The sequence below is a fragment of the Schistocerca cancellata genome, chromosome 2 (assembly GCF_023864275.1).
Source record: "Schistocerca cancellata isolate TAMUIC-IGC-003103 chromosome 2, iqSchCanc2.1, whole genome shotgun sequence".
NCBI lineage: Eukaryota > Metazoa > Arthropoda > Insecta > Orthoptera > Acrididae > Schistocerca > Schistocerca cancellata.
The window spans coordinates 1,046,398,455-1,046,411,377 of NC_064627.1; positions in this window are offsets into that span (position 1 = coordinate 1,046,398,455).

The window sequence follows — 12,923 nt, forward strand, 5'->3', positions numbered from 1 at the left end:
CCCTCATGGTAATGTACATGTGCGTCAGTGAAAAAGACCAATAAAAAGGTGTTAGCATGTGGACGTAATGTGCTGTTCCAGTCTCTTCTGTACCTAAGGTCCATCACCGTTCCCTTTGGATCCCTACTTAATTCGGTGCTCTCCGATACACACGATCGAACAGCGGAGGAGTGGTACTTAAGCGTCAACTTTAGGTTACAATATCTCCGGATGTTATTAACATTTTACAATGCAACAAACGGCACTGATTACGTATTTGTTTATATGTTCAGATGTGCTAACAAAACCAACGGGGTTCCATTTTAAAAAAAATCTAGGTTTGTGTTAAAAAACATACTTCCGTGCATTTTTTATCGTTTGTATTAACCAATTACACTAGCCCCTCTCCTCACGTTCGGTCTGTGGAATCGATTCGTCAGTATCTGATGTGGTTTACGAAATATATCCAACGGTAATGTTATGTGACTCACCCTGTATAGTGTGATGTCTAGTTTTCTGTGAGAGGTCGTGGATCAGGGCGTCTTAATGCCAGTTTAGAATCTGACATAGAGGTCGAAGTCGTGGCACAAAAAAGAATTCTTTGGCAGTGTACGAAGCGCGTTAGAAAACAGTGCTTCAAACAACTAAACAGGGCCACAGTGGGCATTTTTTGCGATTTACAATACAGTACGTGGGATACGATCATTCTCCTAGAGCAGAGGTGATGAAACTTTAAACTATCCTCCGTAGTGTAGCAATAAGTGTGTATTTCATAGGTTTGTTCGACCCAGGGAGCAGTAGCAGCAGCAGTTTGAGGGGTAAATTCAGTGAGGGGTGAAGTATGCCACTAGGAATGCCTGGAGGGCTGCACGCTGTGCTATTCTGGGAATCACTGACAAATCTCTCTCTCTCTCTTTCTCCATCTCCATCTCTCTCTCTCTCTCTCCGCGCTGGACCCCCAACGCAGCTTTGCGTCAATGCGCGGGTAATGGCGTCTATGTGAGTGAAGTTATTTGAGCTTCTATAGTTGATAATTTTTGTCTGCTGCGGGGGGGGGGGGGGTAGGTAGAGAATAACGATGACAGGATTGGGCTTATAGATTTGAATGGACGTAGATCTGTAGTACTTGTGTGTAGTTTGGGAACGCATCACAATGCGCGCATTTCCGCCAAATGGCCAAAACACGGTCCTGTCGCAGTAACTCAGTTCGATCTGTTTCTAGACGGACTGCAGAAGGTGGTGGACATGGCTTTGTCCGACTTCTGCTCAGTTACGACTTAAAATGGCATGATCACATGCTCAAAACTAGTAGCGTAACACTAGAGGTGTGAAAAACTAGTGTACATTTCTTACGACTTCAATAAACATGCGATTTACTACTGTTTGTGATCCTTGCCAATAAGTCATCGCCTTTAACTCAGTGGATATATAATGGAGCCTCTGACATGGAATCTAGACAGAATACCTTACACATACTGGATAAATATCTAGCAGTGTGAGGGAGTTACAAATACCGGTCACATACCGCGTTCGTTAACCGAATGACTTTCAAAATTCACCGATTTTATAAAGAGGTTGGATTGCCTGTTTGTTTCTAGTTATTGATCTGTCTAGAGCAGGCTCCAGTTAGCTAAAGTTTCGTTTTTGTAAAGAAATAATTCCCAGTTTATATGTTCAGAATTATGTTGGGTGAGTGATCGGTAGGAAGCGGCCTGGTGCTTGATATCGAGAAGCACAGCTAAAATGGTGTAATATTATAGAGAAAATATGGGTGTTCTTGTAATCGACGAGTCTGGAGATGTCTGTAGAAATGCGGACATGAAAGCAGAAACCGTAGTCTGTTTATGCTTTGGGGGGACGCCCCTCTTCTTGCACATTAGTTCTGAGAGTGACTTCGGTTCACTGATTTAAAGGGGATTATTTGGTATGGTGAGAGATATGAATTGTATGTTTACTAGATCGCGACGGTACTCGGTGATTTGTTCCCTGGTTGGGGATCGGTTTGAGATTCCAATATTCCTGCGAGTCTGGTATGTATTTGATGACCTGTAGATAACATTGCGATGTTTAGTTGTCGGTGCAAAATGGTAATCAGTGTAAAATAGTTTGTTACTGTTGAGTGTAGCGTCTGTAGAAAGAAAGAACATAATGGAAGTGCTTCCCTAGGACTGGGGGAGCATCTTGACAATAGGCAGTGTGAGTGTGGGCATAAGATAATTTTTTCGGGTGCTATACAGATATAAAAGATAACTGCGCTGTTTGTGTAGGATGTGCATATATTGTATTTTAAAGTTAGTGTGGCTTACACTATGTGGACTGTGTATAGATTGCATTGTAAAGTTAGTATTGTTTATGTTATGGGGTGACTAGAGAGGATGACTGTGAGTTATCTCGTGATGGATGTATAGATTGATTACATGGATAAGGCTGAGCGTTTTTTTACGTGGAAAATTATATGGGATATAGACAGTGAGGCGCAGTCGTCAAGCGGAGACATTAACTGTACATTGTCGGGTCTCAGACTATAGCTGCAATCTTCATATTTAATTTTTGTTAGACTGGTAACTGTCCTCCTCTCTTCCAACATTCTTGTGAATCTGGTATGTATTTGATAATGTGTAGGCAATTTTGCGTGTTTAACTGTCAGTGCAATTTAACGATCTGTGCGAAATAAGCACAGGAAGCATGGGAAAGAAAAAGTAGATTGTGCTCCGATACTGGCTTGATCACTAATTCGGCGGGTAAATTCGTTTGATTGTGGTGGGATATAGGCGTAACGTTTGTGTATGTTGAGAGCTGGTAGGGCACCACGTTAGGGGCGTTGGGAAGAGTGGATTAGATGTTATTTTGGTAAACAGGTTCTGTTATGGGAAGAATTTCCATGCACACAACCTGAGACATCTAGCAAACGAGTGTTAAATATTTATGGGGCATTATACAATTTCCGAGAGGTTGACCTGGGTGTTACTTTTTTAAAGAGCAATGTGAGGTAAGAATAATGTTGAGAACGTTTTAGATGGCGAGTCGTCATGCAGACGTTTCGCGGAGAGGCGAGAGCCACGGTGGTAGTTAAGTATGGTTATACACGCCCTGCCTTCAGTGGCAGAGACTAGTGGCACCTGTAGATGCCTGCCATGTGAGGCTGGTGTGAACGATGCTTGGAATGCAACTTTCACCGGTGTCCAGTGGCGGCGGCCGGTGGGTGCGGCGGAGCTTGCGGGGCTGAGCCGTGGCTGCCTCACTTCAAGGGGCTTTTTGGCGCACGCAGTGAAGCGTAAGTCGATCATCACTTATGGTCCGTCAGAATCGCTAAGGGAGAAAGCAGGTTCTGCTATTGTGGAATGGAATTCTGCAGCATCTTCCCTGGACTGCAGTTAGAGTGAGGGTAGCGAGGGACGCCAAAAGCGCACTGCTCTGCTCGGAGTGTGGGCTGTGTAAATAAACGCCTGATCATTAACGGCGCCTGCTTTCGGCTGAAGCTCGTGGTTGCGCTACCGCCCCATCACATCAGCTCGTGTGTGTAGGCGAACATATATCTGGATGGGAATTTCTCAGGTGTTATGTATGACTGGGGAGGTGCCTCCACGTCGTACTTGTGGAAGCTGAGCTGGGGCTGTGCGCGGTTTGACATCTGAGGGACAGGTCACTGTGGACTGTGCTTGTGCGAGTTGCTTGAATTATTTCGGGAGCAGGTCTTAGGCCTACATAAACGTTATTTGAATAGTTTACGAGTACTTAGCGTGTCTACACATCATTATGCTGTATTATTTAGGAGCTGTTTGCAGGTCTGCACTGAAATTATTTCGGAAAATTAGGAGTTGTTTCGCTATTTGGACGTAAATGTTTTGCATTATTTATGAGTGGTTTGCGTGTCTATATGCTGTGCGATTGGTTATTTTTACGGTATACAATTAGCAAGTGTGTGTGTAGAGCATTATAAATGAGTTATGTAGGAGTGGTTTTCAGGTCTGTATGCTGTAGGACATGTCAGTGTCTGTGTTCTGTGATACATATACTCCATCCCTAAATAAAGTACATTTGTTCATCCATCCATGGGCCTACTACAGGCTGAGTCCCTTTAACAGAAACCCCTATGTAGAGGTTGCATCCTGGACGCTTAGGTTAGTTATGATGAGCTTTGTTTGCAACAATTTTCTTAGTTTGGTGGTGGAAGCGCAAGTGACCTTTCTTTACTGCCAGAATTCAAACTCAGCACTGGATCCTACGAAGAGGTGGCGGTCTGGACCTTGAAAAGTAGTTGAATTTAGATAGTTGAACGCCTTTTCATACTTTTATGAAATTGTAAATTGAATTATTTAATATGATTAAAATTCAAAAGCAATTAAGCACTTAGGTAATTGATAGCTAGTTGAGTGATGTGGGTGTTAGCATGTTTAGAGAAGACTATGCCCGGCGCTTGTTTAGAGGTGGTGGCCGAGGGTGTGTGACATAAGCGGTCGGACGCCCCCAGGGCGGTGGCGTGGCTCGTGTCCAGTTATAACATGTGCACGCGAGAGAGAGAGTAGCCGATCTTGACTCAGTTAACTTAGCGAGAGTGTTCTTTGTCGAGCACGCCACGTGGTGGACCGGCGGTTGTGTGCCGTCAGTGCAGATTCCACTGTCCAGTAAAACAACTTTGTCGCCATCCGACCGAGGGCTGTGACGTGAGCGGCCGCTGGACCAGTGGCGTGCGTGCGGGCTACTGCTGGCCGGTGGCGCCAGGGGTAGCCTCCTCTGCTGGCAACGATTTGAACTAAGTCAGTTGGAGTCTGGACCTAGTGGCGAGTGCACTGGGTGTTGCCATCTCAAAAGATGTGTACTAAGTCTGTTGGAGCATAAGTGATGACCATACTGCTTGAAATAAAGACTTCAGTCCTTTTCTCGCCAATCAACAGGAGGTGCCTTAGGTTAGCACAAGTGTACTTTGTCTGACGTGATTTTCATAGCTTAGCAGCGAAAACATAAGTAACCACCAAAATTCAATGTTGGCGAGAATTCGTAGGATGAAGTGGATTTAGGTCAGTGGATGTGACACAATTGGCCTATTTCAGACCATTATTTCGTAAGTGTGACCGATTATTATGTTGGAATTCGAACTTGTGACCAATTTTTTTATGGATGGTTAGGTTAGTGACTATAGCCCAATTGGCCTATCTGCCTGCCAAAATTCAAACTTCGCGCCAAAATCCGACATCTTGAATGATGTCCTCTGCTGGTGGCTATGTGTACTAAGCCAGTTGGACTTTGGAGTTCATGGCGAACACACCTGCATGATATTGTTTAAATAATAATAAAGACATGTCCGGTTTTCCAGCCATTATCGTGCTGGAATTTGAACCTCCCGCCATTTCCTGGGGGCTTGGGTTTTAGGTTAGTGGAGGTAGGCCAAGTGTACAATCTTACACCATGTGGTGGATACACTGGGTGTCATGGTCGCCATCTTGGATGATGTCAAGGTGTCGCTCTCTGGTGGCGACGAATGTACTAAGTCAGTTGGAGTCCTGACCTCATGGTGAATACACTGGGTGTCGCCATCTTGGATTACGTCACAGATGAGAGTGCCCTCTGGTGGTGGCGATGTGTACTAAGTCAGTTGGAGTACTGCCTTGTTATGAACACACCTGCATGGAATTGTTTAAATAAAGTCTTATGTCCAAGTCTTTTTCCCACGACTTCTTAGGAGGTGGTGGCAGTCTGGTGACTGAGGTTAGTAATGTGTCCTTTCTTTCTCACCATTTTGTTAGCTTAGTAGACATATGGGAATTGAATTTTGTTTACAGCAAAAGTTAAAAGTTGGTGCCAGTTCGTAGGAAGAGGTGGCACTCGGGTGAATTAGGTTAGTGGAGGTAGGCCAAGTGAAGTATTTTCCTGCAATTTTCTTTGCTTTGTAGAGGTAAGACTAGTGTGGTGCATTATCAGGTTAGTGGAGGTAGGCCAAGTGAAGTATTTTCCTGCAATTTTCTTTGCTTTGTAGAGGTAAGAGTAGTGTGGTGCATTATCATGTTGGAATTTGAACTTTCCGGCATTTTCTAGGGGGTGGGTGGTTAGGTTAGTGGAGGTAGCCCAATTGGTCTGTTGTCCCGCCATTTTCGTGGTGTGATGCATTATCCTTCTGGAATTTGAATTTCCCACCAATTTTTTTCTAGAGGATTAGGTTAGTGGAGGTAGTCCAATTGACCTATCTTCCCACCAAAATTCAAACTTCCTGCCAATATCCGACATCTTGGATGATGTCATGCATTGTTGCCAAGTCTAGACGACGCCATCTTGGATGATGTAATCGCCGCCATCTTGGATACATCTGGCAACAATGGAATGTGGGGTGATACACGGGTTATGCTACTACTACAGAGACAGCCCTTGAGAGAGCACAAAATGAATCAGTATCAGTCTCGATAACAAAGAAACTAGCCATGGGACAAGATGTGATGATGATGATGTTTGGTTTGTGGGGCGCTCAACTGCGTGGTTATCAGTGCCTGTACAATTACCCAATCTTTGCTCAGTCCAATTTCGCCACGTTCCTGGATGATGATGAAATGATGAGGACAACACAAACACCCAGTCATCTCGAGGCAGGTGAAAATCCCTGACCCCGTCGGGAATCGAACCCGGGACCCCGTGCTCGGGAAGCGAGAACGCTACCGCGAGACCACGAGCGGCGGACCATGGGACAAGAATCCACTCACAGTCACAGGGGTCGGAATACAGAACTAAGCGGGCTACATGTCGATTTGCAGCGCCGGTATGCCGCGGTGCAAATATAACAATAATACAGAGGCAACCATCGTAGTTGTACTGTGCTTCGTAATTGTAAACATCATGAGCAACTCGCTGTGGGTAACACAAGGCTGCTCACAAGGTAATGTAAGACAGCACTTACTGCAAAATGGCGGTAAGTGCTGCATGATGAACTTCGCGATGTCGACATCTTATGTAACTGCAACGGAATGGGATTGGAGAGCTGCTCTCTGGACTATTTAAACATTTTCGGACTTCTTGCAGCATCAGTTCAGGGTAAAACCTCGAGCTTTCGACAATTACTTCCGACGTCAGGAGCAACTGATTATCAAAAGTACTGCTGCGGGGGCGTTGTACTGCTCCCCAGATGGCTTCTACACTGAAGAGCCAAATAAACTGGTACACCTTCCGAATATCATGTAGAGCCCCTGTGAGCACGCATAAGTGCCGCAGCACGACGTGACATGGATTCGACTAACGTCTGAAGTAGTGCTGGAGGAATTGATACCATGAATCCAGCAGCACTGTCCATAAATCCATAAGAGTATAAAGAGGGGTGGAGATCTCTTCTAACAGCAAATCGCAAGGCGTCCCAGATATGCTCAATAATGTTCATGTCTGGGGAGTTGGTGGCCAGCGGAAGTGTTTAAACTCAGAAGATTGTTCCTGGAGCCTCTTTGTAGCAATTCTAGCCTTGTGGGTCGTCGCATTGTCCTGCTAGAATTGTTCAAATGCGTCGGAATACACAATGGACATGTATGTTCAAATGTTCAAATGTGTGTAAAATCTTATGGGACTTAACTGCTAAGGTCATCAATCCCTAAGTTTACACACTACTTAACCTAAATTATCCTAATGACAAACACACACACCCATGCCCTAGGGGGGACTCTAAACTCCGCTGGGATCAGCCAAGACATGAATGGATGCAGGTGATCAGACAGGATGCTTACGTACGTGTCATCTGTCAGAGTCGTATCTAGACGTATCAGGGGCTCCATGTCATTTCAACTGCACACGCACCACACGATTATATAATCTCCACCAGCTTGAAGAGACCCTGCTGACATGCAGAGTCCATGGATTCATGAGGTTGTCTCCATACCTGTACACGTTCATCTGATCGACACAATTTAAAACGAGAGTCGTCTGACCAGGCAACATGTTTACAGTCATCAGAAGTCCAATGACGGTGCTGACGGGTCCAGGTGAGGCGTAAAGCTTTGTGTCGTGCAGTCATCAAGGGTAAACGAGTGGGCCTTCGGGCTCCGAAAGCCTATATCTATGATGTTTCGTTGAATGGTTCGCACTCTGACACTTATTAATGGCCCAACATTGAAATCTGCAGCAATTTTGGGAAGGGTGTCACTTCTGTCACTTGAACGATTCTCTTCAGTCGTCGCTGGACTTGTTCTTTCTGGTCCCTTTTCAGGCCGCACCGATGTCGGAGATTTGATGTTTTACCGGATTCCTGGTATTCACGGTACACTCGTGAAATAGTCATACGGGAAAATCTCCATCGCTACCTAGGAGATCCTGTGTCGCATCGCTCGTGCGGCGACTATAACATCACATTCAAACTCACTTAAATCTTGATAACCCGCAATTGTAGCAGCAGTAACCGATCTAAGAACTGCGCCAGACACTTGTTTTCTGTAGGCGTTGCCGACCTTAGCGCCGTATGCTCCTGTTTACACATGTCTTTATTTGGATACGCATGCCTATACCATTTTTTTTTAATTTTTTTGCTCTTCATTTTAACTGGTCGGTAATTAGTAATGCTGTCGCAGATGGTGTCAACGTCTGCGGTGTTGGCGCCATTGCTCCCGTCGTAGCGTAAACAATTGCGTTGAATATCTCTGCCTCTTCTCTGAATTGAGATCTCGTTTCCATGCACCGCTAAGACTATATCTACTGTCATGGTCGAAGATGTCGCACATTCTTATTTCTAGAGACTTTTTAATTACAGAATCCCAATACGTAGGATCGTGAGACAAAGCTTTTGTTCCGTCAAACAGTATTTTGTGTTTGTGAGAGGCTGTGCTCAGCAACTGCAGATTTTAATATGCCGTTGATCTTCTGCACAGTGGTCGGAAGCGGTGCGGATGGACTGATCGACGCAATTGCTTCCGCACTCACAAGGGACGTTGTTAATCCCAGGGATCCTGAGGCCAAGAGCGACCTTGATAGAGGGTAGCATCTCCTTTATCTTCTTTGGAGGGCGGAAAATAGATCTTGTATCTCACACTTCGTCTTCCAGGGACTCTGTCTATTTTGCTGGATGCAGCGCCGCAGAAAGGAAGGAATACAATTGATGGCTCATCACATGAATGTTCAACATTTTCACTTTTCCTTTTCTTGCAGAACGCTGACTTCATATTACCTGAACCATAGCCTTTCTTTCAGAACAGGTACTTAATTTCTGAATCCAAGTGGTCGTCATAAGAAACAGTTTATGCTGTGTGTGCCTATGTATTTAAAACTGCTCTCTTCTGGACTGGACATTTAAAGCTTTGAGCGCTAATATACAAATCAGTGCGCGTCGGCTTGCGGTACAATGTGTGGCCAAGACGTCCATCCGGCTTTCCTTGTACCAAAAGATCTAAAAATGTCGTCTTTTCTTCTTTCTCTCTCTCGGCAGTGAACTGGATGTTTGGATGCATACTGTTCATACGTTCAAAAAAGTGCTCAATAGCTACTAAGCCGTGTGGCCAGACCATAAACACGTCGTCAACATAAGGATAAGATGAAGATCGACGCAGGGGAAGCAAATGTAATTCACGTACCTCAAAACGTTCGATATGAAATGATGCACATGAAAGGGAAAAGCTCTACGTTGTCTTCAGCAGTGGCCAACTTTTTTATGGAACATTATGAGGACCGGGCATTTAATTTGGCTCCCCTTCAAAAAATGGTTCAAATGGCTCTGAGCACTATGGGACTTAACATCTGAGGTCATCAGCCCCTAGAACTTAGAACTACTTAAACCTAACTAACCTAAGGACATCATACACATCAATGCCCGAGGCAGGATTCGAATCTGCGATCGTAGCGGTAGCGCGGTTCCAGACTGAAGCACCTAGAACCGCTCGGCCACAGTGGCCGGCTGGCCCCCCATCGTGGTGGGAAGAGGGGAGGGGCGGGGGAGTGTGGGGAGTGACGGTGTCACAAGCCAGCCGGCTACATCTACTCCAAACATTGCCAAAACCAAAATAACATGCCGATGTCTAAAGATCTGAGATGAGGTCAGGAAGGAGAAGAATATGCTGATAGACCTAGCCACTAAAAATAACTGATGAGTTTTGCTATTTTGGCAGCAAAATAACTAACGATGGTCGTCGTAGAGACGACATTAAGTGCAAACTGGCAGTACCAAGAAAACAGTTTCTGAAAAAAGAGAAATTTGTTAACATCCAATCAGTAGCATACTACTGTCATAAGTAAGTAAAATCGGGTCCCTACCCCTCCTCCATGCCTACCCCCACTCCAAACCTTACTTAATGTCAACTACGAATCTTCCCGTTGGTGCGCTGAAAAGTAATCCCACCGCATTTTTTTATGTGAGGAGCCTTAAAGCTTTTTAAATAAAACGAACGTTATTAACATTCTACCTCTTAATTCCTCATGTCTAGAAATTTATTTCTCAACATAGTCACCCTGGCGACGAACACATTTCTCCCAACGAGAGACCAGTTTGTTGACACCGTCACTGCAGAACGTTCAACATCGTTGACGGAGCCGCGGCCTCACCCCTGCTTGCATCGCTTCACCGCTATCAAATGGACTCCTCGAAGGTCTTCCTTAAGTTTTGGAAGCAGATGAAAATCGGATGGGGCCAAACCGGGACGGTAATCGATGACAGTGAACCCAAGGCATCGGGTTGTTGCTTGATTACAGGAAATTGTTACTTACGCACTGACTACGTTACGCACCGCCATGTTACACGCGACGTTTCGGAACCCTGTAGCGACAGAGGGCTGAAAACACGCAGAAATGAAGAACAGTGACGTCGAATATTAATGTCGTTTGTTTTATTCAAAAAGCTTTAAGACTTTTCACATAAGAAATTCGGAGGCATTGCTTTTCAGAACGCCTTCGTATATTTTATTTCAAACACTTTGGTGAAGCGAAATGTAATATTAACAATTTTTCCAAGACCTGTCCATACATGAAACAGCTACTCATCCCTACAACATTGCACATAACAAATATTTCACGCTACTCTTAGTACATTCCAATTAAATGAAAAAGTAAACAGCTTCGTGTGAGAATCTTTAGATAACTAGAAAAATACTGAGAGTTAATTAATTGTAACAATGAATAATTGCACAAAAAGTGAAATAAAATCCAATACTACGCTGCAATACGAAACAAGAAAGAGTAGATACCGTCAAAGAAATACAAAATTGGAATATCCACGTAATAATGTAAACTGCTAATGCAATGTGAGGCCTTACTTAAAATATACTCATACAAAGCAGGCTTTCACTGCCGTTATTTGCGTTATTGGTGATTTTTGTTTTTCAGTAGTTCCGCTACTATGTTGGCATCACCAGCCGCTTTGTTGTTTTTGAGATGGTGGATGTGCTTGAGGATTTCTTCTTTTGAGGGCGGTATTGAGCCTTGGTTGGTGTGTGCGGGTTCAATAAGTAGAAATCTTTCTGTGGGTTCTGGACAATTTAGTAAATTGGCGAAGTAAATTGCGAGTTCTTTGCAGTTTTTTTTATTAGTAACTGCTAATTTTCCATTTTGTTTTTTAAAGCAGAAGTTTTGTGGTGTATATCCTCGTATCCCATTTGCAAATGTCCTATAGAAATCTCTTATATTACAATTCCGAAAGCCACTCTCCAGTAGTTCCAGTTGTTCGTTAAGGTTTCTTCTGTTGGTTTGTCTGATGGTTCTGGCTGTTCCTTTCCGTACTTTGAAGAAATTTTGTTGTGTTTCTGGCGTTTTCTTGCTGCTGTATTTCTAGAAGTCCAATTTGCGTGCTTTAACGGCGTTTTCACAGTTATCGTTCCACCATGCATGTTTTTTTTTTCTTTTTTCTCATCGGCAGTAGGTCCTGGGCTTTACGTATAATCTTGTTTTTGAACTGTTCCCATGTGTTTGCTTCTTCTTCCTTCCACTCGTCCTTTGTTTGTTCTGTGGAGACTGTTTACGTCGAATCTCAGCAGGTGCGATTTCTTGGGATTTTATTTTGACTCGTGTAAGGTAGTAGCCTGAGTCAATATTGGCATCTCTTCGGACTTATACATAATGAACTTCTCGTTGCTGTGAACGGATGATCGCTAGTATGGTCAATCTGGAATTCACCAAGTTCTTGAATACGAGAGCACCAAGTTTTTTTTTGCTTTATGTGGTGCTTTCGTAAAGATGTCGACATTATCTGGTTCAGATGGCTCTGAGCACTATGGGACTTAACATCTACGGTCATCAGTCCCCTAGAACTTAGAACTACTTAAACCTAACTAACCTAAGGACATCACACAACACCCAGTCATCACGAGGCAGAGAAAATCCCTGACCCCGCCGGGAATCGAACCCGGGCGTGGGAAGCGAGAACGCTACCGCACGACCACGAGCTGCGGACTCGACATTATCTTCAGGTTGAATTGTTGGCAGAGATCAACTAGTCGCCTTCCATTTTTGGTGGTAAATTTGTGCGCAGGATATTTGCCTATAGTCTACATGTGTTCTTTTTCTCTGCCCAGTCGTGCATTGAAGTTACCAAGGAATAAGATGGTGTCCTTCTTGGGGATCTTCGCCATAGTCTCCTCCAGTTGGTTCGAGAAATTCTCCACTTCGGTAGGGTTTTTCTTGCTGTCTATGTTGGTTAGGGCTTGAGCGTTGACAAGTGTATAATTTCTGTTGGCGCACTGTATACATGCCGTCATGAGTCTGTTGTTCACGGGAGTGACTTCCTTGACAGAGTTCATGATCTTCTTGCGTGCAAGTATCGCCATTCCCAGAAAGGGGATACCTTTGCCAATTTGTCTATCAGTTTTGTTCTTGAATATGGGGTAGTTACCATAATCTGTGGTATCATCGTCAGTATACCGTGTTTCCTGTAGTGCTAGTAATAGGATTATTTGTCTGTCGAGTTCTGTAGTAAGACTGAGTAGCTATCCAGGTTGTATTGGCGTATTGATACTTAGTGTGCCAATGAATGTTGGTATTTTAGCGGGTAGTTTGCCAGAGAACTC